Source organism: Solanum verrucosum, unplaced genomic scaffold (assembly GCF_900185275.1).
Source record: "Solanum verrucosum unplaced genomic scaffold, falcon-dt-bn FXZP01000297.1, whole genome shotgun sequence".
In the NCBI taxonomy this organism is placed as follows: Eukaryota; Viridiplantae; Streptophyta; class Magnoliopsida; order Solanales; family Solanaceae; genus Solanum; species Solanum verrucosum.
The window spans coordinates 294,896-311,073 of record NW_026020215.1 but is presented as its reverse complement, the minus strand read 5'-3'; the positions used below and the strand labels follow the sequence as shown (position 1 = coordinate 311,073).

General features: G+C 34.3%; 1 protein-coding gene across 1 annotated transcript in view; it reads right to left on the bottom strand.

The window, feature by feature from the left end:
- The window catches only part of LOC125830633 (xanthotoxin 5-hydroxylase CYP82C4-like), a 226,560-nt gene that overhangs the window by 22,324 nt on the left and 188,058 nt on the right, over positions 1 to 16,178 (bottom strand). The gene's annotated exons all lie outside the window — the stretch shown is intronic.

Genomic DNA, 16,178 nt, shown 5'->3' with positions numbered 1-16,178 from the left:
CTTTACTTTCTTTTCTTTTATGAGTTATTGTGATATCTATTCATTACTCTATTTTATCATTACTTTAATTTAATTCTTACTCCCTGCGTGTCACAACTCAAAACGAGTCATGAGTGATACCCACACTTAACCTCCTAGGTGGGTGAACCAACAAATCCAACCCCAACTTATATTAAGTTTGTCACGACCCAAAATGAGTTATGAGTGGCCCCCACACTTAACCTTCTAGGTGGGCGAACCAACAAATCCAACCCCAACTTATAATAGTCTATTAAATATCGTTTTCCCAAAATCAGAAGGTCATCAAATCAAGGACATCTACTCTCAAAATATCAAGTCTAAGAGTATTGACGATACCAGAATAAATATATAGAATAGTTTGTGTCCGAAAATTAAGGACATCAATCCATGACCGAGAAAATCCAACACGAGCGAGAAGGAACATCTCATCTAATGTGCTGGAGACTTGCTAGAGCTGAGGGCAAGTCGAAGCTATCAGTACACTCACTGCACTCCACAAGAGAAAACGAAGAGAAACACGAGTAGGGCTCGGTACAGGGAAACATGTATTGAGTAGATATCCTCAACCGACCAAAAATAGAAACTAATATGCAATAAGTAATGGTATAAAGTCAACTATAGCACTTAGCAGGTGGCAAGCAACAAACAACATGAACAAGTGACAACAACACCGAAATAAGTGCGTAATCAGTCACAATATCAAACATATGCATAAGAGGACTCATGACTCCACACACGCTCATTTGAAAAATAGGTTCTTTGAGATTGAGTACATTAAGTTGATTCAATATGTTTTCCTTTAATTTTACCGTGTCGAAACGTGACATCCGATCTAATAATATTGTGTCAGAACGTGACACCCAATCCAATAATAACGTGTTGAAATGTGAAACGCGATCTAATAATACTGTGCCAACTCATGGCACTCGATCCAAATATATTGTGTCAACTTGTGGCACTCAATCCAAATATATTGTGTCAACTTGTGGCACTCGATCCAAATATATCGTGCTGGCTCATGACACTCAATCCAACCATATAGTTAATTCATTTGTCATTCTTTATCATCTCTTTCCACTTCCTTAACAATATTTCATTAAGTCTTCTTTATTCAAGGCATCACTTTAATAGAACAAGTTCAAGATTATGAATTTCACGGTCTTGGGATTACAAAACAATCACAACAACACATGAATTATTCAAACCACAACAACCAAGTACAGAGAAAACTTAACAATATCACTCTATGAATATCAATCACTATTAAGAGTCTATCTATCACATAGAATAAATCATAACCTACTTCCACCGAAGAACCAAAGTCAAGTAAGCAAATTTCCCAATGTTTTTCCATCAATTCAATGTCTAAAAAGGTTTCCAATCTCCAACTGCAGAATGCCAGACCCACCTCTCCTACTGATATTAGAAGTTTATTGGGATTGGTTGGCTATTATAGAATGTTTGTCGAGGGGTTCTCATCTATTTCGTCCCCGTTGAAAAAGTTGACTTAGAAGACAGTGAAGTTTCAATAGTCCTATGCTTGTGAGAAAATCTTTTGAGAATTGAAAATACGATTGACTACTGCCCCAGCGTTGACCCTACCAGAGGGTACACAAGGCTTTGTTGTGTACTATGATGCGTCCAGAGTTGGACTTAGGTGTGTATTGATGCAGAATGACAAAGTTATAGCCTATGCCTTCAGACAACTTAAGATTCACGAAAAGAATTACCCGACTCATGATCTCAAGTTGGCTACTGTAATGTTTTGCTTTTAAAATATGATGTCACTATCTCTATGGTGTTCATGTAGATATGTTCACTGATCACAATAGTCTTCGGTATGTATTCAGTCAGAAAGAGCTTAATCTCAGACAGAAGGAGTGGTTGGAGTTACTAAAGGATTATGACATGAGTATTCTTTATCACCCAGGTAAGGCTAATGTCGTTGCTAATGCTTTGAGCAGGTTATCTATGGGTAGTACTGCCCATGTTGAAGAGGGCAACAAAGAATTAACCAAAGATGTGCATAGACTTGCACGATTGAGAGTTCGGTTAATGGATTCCAATGAAGGTGGATTGTTTGTGATGAATGCGGTTGAATCATCATTAGTGTCTGAAGTGAAGAAAAAACAAGACCAAAACCTTGTTTTGCTTGAGTTGAAGGAAAATGTTCATTAGCAGAAAGTGATGGCTTTTGAACAAAGGGGAGATGGTGTGTTGAGGTATCAAGACAGATTGTGTGTACCAAAGATGGATGAACTCCAAGAGAGAATCATGGAAGAAGCTCATAGTTCTAGATACTCTATCCATCCCAGTTCCACAAAGATGTACCGTGACTTGAGAGAAGTCTATTGATGGAGTAGTATGAACATGTGTATTGTTGAGTTCGGTGCTAAGTGCCCGAATTACCAACAAGTCAAGGTAGAGCACCAAAGGCCCGGTGGTATGACTCAGAATATAGATCTTATGGAATAGAAGTGGGAGATGATCAATATGAATTTCATTACTGGGTTGTCGCGATCTCGCAGGCAGCATGATTCGATTTGGGTGATTGTAGACCAGATGACTAAATCAACCCATTTCTTACCAGTAAACACTACAACAAATATGATACATAGCGACGAAATTATTACCTACGACATCAAATTCGTCACTAATTGTTCGCTTTTAGTGACAAAATTTACTTTTCGTGCTTAAATATATGAGACACATACTTTTAGTGATGAAACAAAAAAACCGTAGCAAAGTTTCATCTACTAAAGTTTCCCACCAAAAAATTAATTGGCGCCATTTGTTAAGTAGTGTTAGTCACGAATTTAAAGTTATCGGTGACATTATTTCGTCACTAATAATGTATCTAATTCATGACAAATTATTTTTTGTCTTAAAATTTATTGATTTTTTTACCCAAAAAAAATTCATCTAAAAAAATATGGTGTTACAATATCGACAAATTAGAATTCGTAGTTAAATATTATAAGTTTTAGCTATAAGAATTTAACTTTAATTATGATATTTATTTTTCGTCACTAATAGTATAAATAATTGGTGACAAAGATTTTATTGTCTCTAAACAATCTGTGATTCCGTGACACCAAAAAAATTGTCACAAAATATGTAAGGTGTTAAATAGTGACGACTTAAAATTTGTAGTGAATAATTCAACTATTTGCTACGAAAAAAATTCATAGCTAAATACAATTTTTTTGCTACAATTGTTCATAATTACAAGTGACAACTTACAAAAAGAATAATATAAGTGCTTCATAAGAAATAGACAGAGTCCTTTCGTTAATTGGCAAGGGAAAATATTAAAACCAACGAATTCGGTCCATTTTGTAAATATGAAAAAGTTCAATTCATGAATTTTCTTAAATTACACAATTATGCATCATTTCAAAAATACAATCTAGGTTATAAGTATAGTGAGTGGGGTACGATTCTTCCACTAGATCAATAATATTTGTTGGTTTAACACTTTTGTTTTTTATTTGATACACTTTCATCGATAAAGATGATAGAAAAAATAATTTCTCAAGTCTTGGTGCTAATTTTTGTGCGTGTCTATTGATTTGCGATTGGTAAACTGCATAGACTAAGTCGATCTATTTGCTTATGTCTAAAACTATGTAGTTATTTAATAGTAATTCCACAAATGCACGTAGATCAACGATACAGAGATAACATCGACTTACAAACTTAGACTTTACAAAGGTGCGAAATATTTCATGAATTTCTATTAACTTTTCCATCAGTGTGAAAATTGAAATAAACTAAAAAAAATGAAAGCACAAATGAAAGAAACGAACAACCTAGGATTTCAAATATATTATGATGAAGTACTCTATATAGTTATGGGTATCGATGTTTTTTTTAACAAAACAATTGATTTACTGACCGAATTGAACCGATTATTCAATCTTTTAAATAAAATTGAAAGTTTAATTTTATTTAAATTTATAATTGTATTATATATTTTTTAAAATTTATAAAAATAACTGAATAAAATAACAGAATCGTACTAAATATATTTAAAGATATGTTAAAAAATATACAGTTTAATTAAAATATAATCTACATTTGAATGAATAGTGGGTGGTAAATTTCATGCACTTGTGTATGTGTATAAATAATCATATAATATATTATATCTACAAAAGTTAAATTTGAAAGAAGTGAATGAAGTAGAAAATAAATTTAAAATGAGAGACAAGAGAGAGTTGATCTGATGGTAAGCACTCCTCACTTCCAATCTTTTTTATAATAATAAAATTGTCCCTAATTAACACATTTAATAACAAAATAATTTTTGGTATATAAAATATAGTCATTAGCGACGATATATTTTATCGATAGTAATAACCTTTTTAGTGACAAAACATACTATTATCTACAAAAAATATACTTTTTACGACAAATGAATTTGTCACAAATGTTTAAGCATTTGGGGACGATTTTTCTTTTTGTAGTTAATATAATACTTTTAGCAACGAAGCACTAAATCGTCTTTGTATACTTTTAGAGACACATTTAGTGGCGACTGAGTGACGAATTATTTTTCGTCTCACAAGAATTTTAGTGATGAAATATGATTTATAAATGACGAAATTATTTGTCCCTGATAATTGAATTTGTTGTAGTGAAATACCACATTTTTGGTAGAAGATTATGCCAGATTATATATTCAAGAGATAGTCAGACTTCGTGGAGTTCCTGTGTCCATCATTTCAGATAGAGGTGCACAATTCACTGCACAATTTTAGAAGTCTTTTTTAAAAAGGTTTGGGTTCAAAGGTGAACCTTAGTACTGCTTTCCATTCTCAGACGAATGGTCAAGCAGAGCGTACAATTCAAACTTTAGAAGATATGTTGAGTGCTTGTGTGATTGACTTCAAAGTTAATTGAGATGATCACTTACCTCTGATAGAGTTTGCTTATAACAATAACTATCACTCTGCAAACAAAAGGCTCCCTATGTGGCTCTTTATGGGAGAAGATGTAGATATTCTATTAGATGATTTGAGGTTGGTGAATCTGGGTTGATAGGACTAGACTTGGTTCATCGGGCTATGGAGAAAGTGAAGATCATTTAAGAAATGTTGAAAACCACACAAAGTCATCAGAAATCCTATACAGAAGAGAAGAGACTTGGAGCTTGAGGTGGATGATTGAGTTTACTTGAAGGTTTCACCCATGAAGGATGTTATGAGGTTTAGCAAGAAGGGGAAACTTAGTCCCCGGTATATTGGTCCTTATAGGATATCCAAGAAAATTGGAAATGTAGCTTATGAGTAGGAGCTACCATCAAAGTTAGCAGCAGCCCATCCGATATTCCACATTTCTATATTGAAAAAGTGTATGGGAGATCCTTCACTTATTAAACTGTAACACCCCGACTTTTCAAAACATCTAAATTAACTCGTATCTTTGTGGAAAGGCAAGGAGGGTCAGTAATAAATTAAAAATGATGTGGTATGTCATATTTTAGGTGTTCAAGGGTTGTATCTCAAGTTTTGAAGTTAAGTAAGTGGCCAAATAAAAGTTGGCGAAATTTATCGTAAGTTCCTTTTTAAAGATTTCTCTAAAATTTGGGTAAAATGTCTTGGATGTTTTCTCCAAATATATAAAGAGTTAGAAGGCCTATCACCCATCAAATCGAAGGCCTATGAGTCTAGTTTTGCAATGTACAAAACCCCGTATCAAACCGACATAAGAGTAAAAAGTTATGAGGGTTTTACTAGGGACTGCCGAGGTAGAATCCGAGTCAGATCCAGGTCGGGCCAAAAATATGGTATGTCGGCTTATTTAACATTTTAAGCCGTGAAAGCATTTCATTTCAGTTCCAAACCAGAGAGAAAGCTTAAGAGAGGGTTCCTATGGAGTTCTAGCATGATGAAGGTTAGTTTTTGACGATTTCTACCATTAAACATTCCCCCGTGCCTAGAAACGTAATCCCTACACGTGATAATCGTTTTTCCCTTCTATTAGCTACGTTTGGACCTGGTTTTTGAAGATATAAATTTGTAGTTATTGGTGTTTCTTCAAGGTTTACACTTGGTTAACTAAGGTAATCATCTCGAGACCCTTTTATGGTTGTTTTTATGAATTTCTACGGACATTTCGACAAGTTGAGGCAATATGGCAAATCTGTTGATTTAAGATTAATTATGAACTGTTTGTAGGTACATACCAGCTGTGTATATATAGTGTTTGCGAATCTTAGGACATAAGGAACAGCTTTCGTGAAGGAACTACAGTCTTTCGAGCATTCATTGGAAAGGTATGTTAAGGCAATTCCCTACTTACAATATGTTTCCTTAAAACTTAGGAGCAATGTAATTGGGTTGTTATCCTTGTTACACTTGTAGACATTATTGTTGATTGTTGGCTGCTCGAGTTGATATAATTCTCCCTTGTCGGGATTCTTATTCAGTTAGTAGCGTCACTATGCTGGACACGACTTAAAGGCTATTTGTATAGGTTGCTTATAACTAAATTGCTTGCTTTTAGCAATCAGATCGTTATTGTTTCCCTTGAGGCTATTGTGGTTAGCTGCATTAATATGATCTATGCCTAGAAGGGCTATGTTCTGCCTACATGGCCATATGGATGCCTAAAAGGGCTATGAGTTGCCTATGGGGCTATATTGATTCCTAGAAGGGCTATGAGTTGCCTACAGGGCTATATTGACGCCTAAGAAGGCTATGTGCTTCCTACAGGGCCATGTTGTTGCCTAAGAGGGCTATGAGTTGTCTATAAGCTATGTTGATGCCTAAGAGAGCTATGTGTTGCCTACGGGGCTATATTAATGCCTAAGAGGGCCATGTGACTGCCTATGGGGATAGGGGACTACCGATAGGGGTATATAGGTTGATTAGCACCTTCTAGGCTTATGGGGGCCTTAGTAGGTGGTCTTGTGTGCTGTTTGTACCTGCCGAGCTTATGGGGAATTGGTTAGGTTATTGTTTTATTATTTTTGATAAGTTTAGATTTAGGAGCAGGTCAGTACACTTATCTTATCCTTAATTTATTTATCAGATTATTCTAGTATATCAGGATACCTCCTCATAGTCTATTGCCTTTCATATTATGTACATTATTTTGTATTGACGCCCCATTGCCTTGGGGGCACTACATTCATGCATGCAAGTCCTGACAGACGACCGAGTAGACCTCCTCAGCAGCAGGATTGACTTTTATCCGGTTGGCTAGCCCTTTTCCTCCGAAGCTGCCAGAGTTGGGAGGTTTGTTACTTTTGTTGTATATATCTTTATGGCTAGGGTGGGCCCCTGACCCGCTAAACTTTACTACTCTTAGAGGCTTGCAGACTAGTGTGTGGGGTGTATAGCTACGTTATGGACATACTGCCTATGTTGTTGGGTTGCTGAAGCTTGTGAGTTGTTTGATGTATTGTATTTATATATACCTGCTTTTAGTTTTGGTATAGATATCATGGTGGCCTCGACAGCCCAATCAGGACTTCTGTGCTAGTTGGCTATTTATTTATATGCTCTCCCGGGAGTAGTTATTTTTTTATAGATTAGTTGACAGGGGTCTTGCCGGTCGAGGGCTTAGTTTCAAGCCGAGATATACTTGTTTATTTTATTGATTGCGTGTGGCTGCCATGCGCTAGTAGCATATGGTTCAGCAGGGTCGGCTCGGGCCTGAATTTTGGCATTAGGAGCCAGTTGCGTCCCTCGAGTTTGGGGTGTGACAGACTTGGTATCAGAGCAAAGGATACTCTGCCTAAAATTTGGAAACTCTTAAGGACTTAACCGCGTGACTCAGATTTTATTTTATTTTTCATTCGAGAACGAATGTTTCTAAGGGGGGAAGGATGCAACACCCCGAGTTTTCAAAACGTCTAAATTAACTCGTATCTTCGTGGAAAGGTAAGAAGGGTGAGTAATAAATTAAAAATGATGTGGTATGTCATATTTTACGTGTTCAAGGGTTGTATCTCAAGTTTTGAAGTTAAGTAAGTGGAAAAATAAAAGTTGGTGAAAGTTATCATAAGTTTATTTTTAAAGATTTCTCTAAAATTTGGGTCAAATGTCTTGGATGTTTTCTCCCAATATATAAAGAGTTAGAAGGTCTATCACCCATTAAATCGAAGGCCTACGAGTCTAGTTTGCAACACACAAAACCCCGTATCAAACCTACATAAGAGTAAAAAGTTATGAGGATTTTACTAGGGACTGCCGGGGAAGAATCTGGGTCAGATCCGGGTCGGGTAAAAAATATGGTATGTCAGCTTATTTAACGTTTTGAGCCATGAAAACATTTTATTTCAGTTCCAAACCAGAGAGAAAGCTTAAGAGAGGATTCCTCTGGAGTTCTAGCATGATGAAGGTTAGTTTTTGACTATTTCTACCATTAAACATTGCCCCCTTGCCTAGAAACGTAATCCCTACACGTGGCAATCATTTTTCCGTTCTATTAGCTGCGTCTGGAGCTGGTTTTTGAAGATATAAATTTGTAGTTATTGGTGTTTCTTTAAGTTTTACACTTGGTTAACTAAGGTAATCATCTCGGGACCCTTTTATAGTTCTTTTTAGGAATTTCTACGGATATTTCGACAAGTTGGGCCAATATGGCAAATCTGCCGATTTAAGATTAATTATGAACTATTTATAGGTGCGTACCAGCTGTGTATATATAATTTTTGTGAATCTTAAGATATAAGGAACAACTTTCGTGAAGGAACTACGGTCTTTCGAGCGTTCATTGGAAAGGTATGTTAAGACTATTTCCTACTTACGACACGTTTCCTTAAATCTTAGGAGCAATGTAATTGGGTTGTTATCCTTGTTACACTTGTAGCCATTATTGTTGACTGTTAGCTGCTCGAGTTGATATAATCCTCCCTTGTCGGGATTCTTATTCAGTTAGTAGCGTCCCTATGTTGGACACGACTTAGAGGCTATTTATATAGGTTGCTTATAACTAAATTGCTCTCGTTTAGCGATTGGATTGTTATTGTTGCCCTTGGGGCTATTGTGGTTAGCTGTAGGAATGTGATCTATGCCTAGAAGGGTTATGTTCTTCCTACATGGCTATATGGATGCCTAAAAGGGCTATGAGTTACCTACAGAGCTATATTGATACCTAGAAGGGCTATGAGTTTCCTACAGGGCTATATTGACGCCTAAGAAGGCTATGTACTTCCTATAGGGCCACGTTGTTGCCTAAGAGGGCTATGAGTTGTCTATAAGCTATGTTGATGCCTAAGAGAGCTATGTGCTTCCTACGGGGCTATATTAATGTCTAAGAGGGCCATGTGACTGCCTATGGGGATAGGGGACTACCAATAGGGGTATATAGGTTGATTAGCACCTTCTAGGCTTATGGGGGCCTTAGTAGGTGGTCTTGTGTGTTGTTTGTACCTGCCGAGCTTATGGGGGATTGGTTAGGTTGTTGTTTTATTATTTTTGATAAGTTTAGATTTAGGAGCAGGTCAGTACACTTATCTTATCCTTAATTTATTTATCAGATTATTCTAGTATATCAGGATACCTCCTCATAGTCTATTGTCTTTCATATTCTGTACATTATTTTGTATTGACGCCCCATTGCCTTGGGGGCACTACATTCATGCATGCAAGTCCTGACAGACGACCGAGTAGACCTCCTCAGCAGCAGGATTGACTTTTATCCGGTTGGCTAGCCCTTTTCCTCCGAAGCTGCCAGAGTTGGGAGGTTTGTTACTTTTGTTGTATATATCTTTATGGCTAGGTTGGGCCCCTGACCCGCTAAACTTTACTACTCTTAGAGGCTTGCAGACTAGTGTGTGGGGTGTATAGCTACGTTATGGACATACTGCCTATGTTGTTGGGTTGCTGAAGCTTGTGAGTTGTTTGATGTATTGTATTTATATATACCTGCTTTTAGTTTTGGTATAGATATCATAGTGGCCTCGACAGCCCAATCAGGACTTCTGTGCTAGTTGGCTATTTATTTATATGATCTCCTGGGAGTAGCTGTTTGTTTTATAGATCAGTTGACAGGGGCTTTGCCGGCCGAGGGGTTAGTTTTAAGCTGATATATACTTGTTTGTTTTCTTGATTGCGTGTGGCTGTCATGCGCTAGTAGCAAATGGTTCAGCAGGGTTGGCTCGGGCCTAAGTTTTGGCATTAGAAGCCATTTGTGCCCCTCAAGTTTGGGGCGTGACATATACCTACTCAAAATATTGGTATTAAGGACAACTTATCTTATGAAAAGATACCTTGTTGAAATACTTGATCGTCAGGTTCGTAAGTTGAGAACCAAGGAGGTAGCATCAGTCAAGGTCTTATGGAGGAACCAGGTTGTTGAGAAAGCTACTTGGGAGACTGAGGAGGATATGAAGAAGAGATACAACATCTCTTTGCTTCAGGAGAAATTCCCGACCAAGGTAATGATTTTTGTAAAACACTCTTTTAATTGATATGCTAAGTTGTGTTAAATTGCATGTTGGGTGTTTGAGTTGGGTGTAGATGTTGTCACCCTCAGTTCTATTTAGAGTGATCTCATTCGAGGAAAAATGTTCCTAAGGGGGAGTTATTGTAACACCCCGGTCTTAGAAATAGCTAAATTTAGAAAGAGCTAAATTGAGATTAGTACAAGTTATTCTTTAATTGTGAGCTTTAGGTCAACTTCAAATGACCATAACTTTCAGTAAGATGAGTTAGGTGGTCCATGAGATATCAAATCAAAGGTCGTTGAATCCTCTTTCTAACGCCACCGAGTTTGCATGATTCCAAGTTTGGATGAAAGAGATATGACCGTTTGAGTACAACCTGTCTAGTTAAGGAAATTCATCCATTTTAATTAGGGGTATTTTGGTCTTTTTGCTTACCCCACTAATCTAAAACGTTTTTCCCACCTAAGTTAAGGGGTCTAATCAGATCAAGTCAATTGGATTCATTCTAAAACGTTTAAGAAAACTAGGTCAAAGTTCAAGAAGAGGTTTCAAGAAGTTCTTCAAGATTTTAGACAAAACGCCAAGAACTTAGTTCTTTCGAGGTATGTAAGCTTTCATAGTGATGGATTTTTTCACCCTCACGTCAATCATGTGATTTTCATCCATAATTTTTTCTTGAGGTTGGTTGATTTGAATTCTTGAGAAATTCTTGAGGTTGTAGCTTCATTCCTTAATAATGGAGTCTTATTAAGTTCTTGAGGTGAAGGTCTTGCGAATGAGTGTTGTTGTTGGGTGTATTTTCGTTGTAATTGAGTTGGGTTTATGATCCCAAAGGAGTTTGAATGAAATAATTCGATTCTAGATGAGTTAAGCCTTGAAATTGTGAAGAAAAATTCATCAAAATTCTGGGTAGAGGGGTGGGGCGCCGCGCTAGCATAGCGCCCAAACTACTGTTCAGTAGTTTGGGGCTTGGCACTCAGTTCTCCCCAAACCACCTTCGGTAGTATTGGAGCTGGTGCCCCACGTCACTCAGTGCGTCAAGGTCGCCAGGTCTCCTACCCTTCCGTCATTCTTTCCGTGAGAGTTCCCTCGAAACGTACATATGTTCTCTTCTTGATTTCCACACTTAAAATCTTCATAAATCATTGAGAGGTCCTATATATCCTAATCATAACTCTTGATTTCACTTTCCAAATTTAAGGTAAAGTTAAGAGGAAAGTTCGAGAAAGTCCTTTTAAGTCATTTTGAGAAGTCTTTTACAATTTTCTAAAACTTGTTATAAGACTTGAGTAAATGAGTATCAGAATGAGGAGAGTTGAGTTGCATTTTTCAAAATGATTATGCGGGGGACTAATTATTCCCAAGTATGTAACACTTTTTACATCTAAAATGAGAGAAACATTGATTTCTAAATGAGTTATGAGGAGTTTTGAGCATCATCTCTTTTAAGAGAAATCTTTGGAGTAATTATCTCAAATTAAGGAGGAGCTATGTTTTCTTTAAAACACATGAGCATGAGTTTATATATATATATTACTGGAAGTAGTATTGAGCAGCGATATAAGGATGAGTTTAGACAACTCAAAATCCTCATAAACCATGTATGCCAACATGTAAATGATCATATTTTATAGATGATTCCTTATTGCTTTTAAGCATATCTTAGTGGATCCACTTAGTTGAGTATGTCATATACTCCGGCAAGGTATAAGACATTTCTGGCAGCATGGGCGAGACACTGTATCATCACGTAGCTCATAGTGATGGTTGTCGGTTAGAAAATCTCTCAAATAAGAGTAAAGAGTTTATTATTGTATTTTTATATACATTAGTTATTATCTACTGTTTTAAAAGTTTTTTCTTATATGACATCTTTATTGTTGCTTTTATATTGAATTGAGTTGAGTTGAGTATCCTTGAGTTGAGTTGAGTTGAGATGAGATGAGATGAGGTGAATATGTCTTTCTTTTTTATTAATTCAAGCTTATGTCTATGCTTTAGAGTTCCCCTTTCTTGCTTGTACATTCAATTTACTAACGCCATTTGACCTACATCTTTTAATGATTCAGATATAGGTATTCAGGGTCATCAACAGGCGCTCCGTTGATACCACTTGCAGTTCCAGTTAGCTTTGATGAGCCTCCTTGCTTCCGGAGGATTCCACTTTTATTTTCATTTTTATTATGATATCGTGGGTCTTTTCCCAATGTCTATCATAGTTATTACAAGCTCCTTAGATATTAGTGTTTCGAGGAGTCTTTTCCATTTCCATTGTTAATGTTTAAGACTTGAGTTGCCTTCTTTTAGCTAGTTGAATGTTTTCAGACATTTCTGAGTTTATTTGTTTTTAAGACAAATGAGTAAATCTTTACTTTTGAGTTCATATATTGTTGAGTAAGTCTTCCGCTGAGTATTGAGTCAGGCCAAGGGTTCACTTGAGGACTAGCAATGATTCTCGAGTGTCAGTTACGTCTAGGATGTAGGCTTGGAGGCGTGACACTTATATAGTAGATGGTTTAGTATAGGAGTTTAGTTTATACCTGGATGATTATATCACCGATTTTAAAAAATATAAAATTATGTTTTTAATCTATGATGAAAATTGGACAAGTCAATGGTACAATTGTAGCATAAGATAAAGTTTAATTTATCTTTATTATGAAAATGGTATAGTTCCAACTGCTTATGATAGTACATTTTGTATATATTAGGTGGTCCAAGTAGAAAAAAAGTATTTTATACCAAATTAATAAAATACAATTTCTAAAAAATATTGTATGCTTATCCTCTTAATCATGATATATTTATTATTGATTGTGTATATTATTTATTATTTTGATTTGTTAAACTGCAGAATTTTTTTGTAAATCAATATGTTAGATAAATTGGGATGACAACAATATACATTTGTGAAATAATAGTTAGTTGGTGGAAGTCATGTCTTAGTCTAGAGATTAATGATGCACTTTTATGGAAACTTATAAATTTTCATGTGTAAACTTTACAGATTGATTTACATCCGACATTTGAAATAAGTTCAGCAAAACTGTAAAGAAAATAATCAATAAAATATTTTTTTCTATCTTCATCTTGACTTATTATCTTTTGTATTATCACTATCTTTTTCCACAATCACATTTACTTAACTTTCTTGATAATTGATGTTAAAAACTAAAGTTTATTTTTTAATTTACAATAACGTCAATAATCTTATCATGAATATATCAACATCCCATAAATCATCAGGTTTCAAAAAAAGAAAGAAATTATTTTTGTAATCTTATTAAGTAAAACTAGCACAAATATCATATTATCAAATAAACACAAATCCTAATCAAGCGTCAGATTACTAAATTTATCACCAAAATTTAAAATTACAAGCAAAACTTCAGAGCTCTTTAGAAGCAATCAATAACACCAAGAATATTGTGAATATACAAATAACAAACAAAAAATTTGTAAAAAATTTAAAATCGCATTTGTTTAAGAAAAATTAGTAGCCAACCTGACCTATGCATTCTCTTGATTTACAATTACTATCAAAATCAATTGTCATCATTATTAAGCATAATTCACAATCATTAACAATATCAATCATTATTACATCTGCTAATCACTATCAATAATTACCACTATTAATTCAACATTATATATTGTCAAATGCTAATCATCATCACCATCATTCACCACCACCATTATCTATCATATCATTCTGCTGTTAATTATCAGCCGCCACCAACAACAACAACCACAATTAATCACTACTGCCAACTACTATACCATAAGATACTGCCCCCACAACCACCATCATTAACTAACACCATCTCAAATTGATACACACAATCACCCAGGGGCGAAGCTACAGCCTAGTAAGGTTGGTCAGGCGAACACCCTTTGTCAAAAAATTATACGATGTATAGGTAAAATATTATCTAATATATGTGTATTTAATAAATTGAACACCCTAATACACAATATAGGTTGGTGGTCTGGCGGTAAGCGCGCTAGTTTAGGTCTTTGAGGTCCGTGGTTCAATCCGCACATGCTCTATTTTTTAAACACAATATTTTTCTAGGCTAATATAGGTCTTTGAGGTTGGTAGTTGGATCCTCATTAGCTGCGTTTTTTAACACAATATTTTCTAAAACAGAAATAGCCGCCCCCCATATCTTCTTTATGTTTCTAGCATTAAATTTTTTCCTAATAATTAAGATTTTATTGTTTTCTTTATATTTTCGATCTATATTAAGTGAATTATTACGTATAACACACTCCCAAAAAAAATATTTTTAAAGATAAAATTAAAGTTCACTATCCACTATTATATTCTTTATTATTTATAAACTATTCTTTCAGAAAATGTAAAATAGTTAAGAATGTTATTAAAAGGAAAGGTAAATATGGGAAAAAAAGCTTCAACAGTTCTCTTGAACTTTGAAACATTCAGTTATTTTAGATCATGAAAAAAGTCTTAATATGAACTAGATGGGTATATTCAACTAGTAGCTAAAATTGTTTTTGTTGACCTTTCTCCATTAGTTTTGATTTATACAATTGATAGTTTTATAATTTTAAGTTTTCGTGTAAAAAAAAAGTTTCTGTATAATTTAGTAATTTAGTGATATGTAATTTAATTTTTAAATTTGGGTACACCTGCTCATCAGTAAAAACAAATATTTTGTGCATCCACTCCACTAATTTTTTTTTATCAACTCTTTTAAAGTTTGAACACCTTTGACGAAATTTCTGGCTCCGCCATTGCAATCACCATCGTTAGTCATCACCATCACTGATCATCATATAAAAATTTAAAAATATTTTATTAATATAATATTAGATAATTTTAAATTTTTATTTAAATCATATATTTATTTATCTTTTAAATAAAAACAAAATTTTATATATTCAAATATTAAGAAAATGAATAGCTCATCTCTTTGGTATTCAAATCTTAATATACATCTTAATAGTTAAATGTGTATTCAAATAAAAATCTCTAAAATCTTAGTGCGAATCAAATGGTTTTATATACCTTTTAAGAGATCTATTGTTTTTTGAAAAAAATACATTCAATTTGCTGATATTAAATATTCAAATTCAGACTTCATATAAATGCAAATGGACGAGGCCTAGTTGCCTACTTTATTATTATAAGAATTGTCTTCCTTAAAAACAACTAGTGTTGTTGTATAATTTAAGAATGAGTTGTTTCCAACTTTAATTATAAAAATTACAGTACTTGAAAAAAACTAATCGTTATTAGCTAAAAGGAATATCTATCTGGTACTCCATCCATTTTCTTTTTAATTGTCAAGATAAAGTTTAGTATAACTCTTAAAAAATAATAAGGAATATTGTTCAATCAATATATCTTTTATTAATTTTCTATATACACGTGCCTTGCTAGAAAAATTAATGTTAAAGATAAAGTTAGAAAAAATTAATTAATTCTCTTTTGATTGCTTAATTATCAATTACTTCCTCGACTATATTAATTGATCATCTTATTAATAATAGTTTTCATATAAATGTCTATCACCGTATTACATCAAGAAAATAGTAATTTATTTTTTTTCTACATTGCCCTTGCAATTAATTCTTTTTTAAAATGTTCACATTTCTTGGTAAAATTTTCAAAAAGTTTTTAAGGGATAAATAAGTAAAATTATCTTCTTATTTATGATTTGCGCGTGAACAAAAAAGTGGTCTAACTTACACGAAATAAAACAAATATTTTGAAATACATAATAGCTAA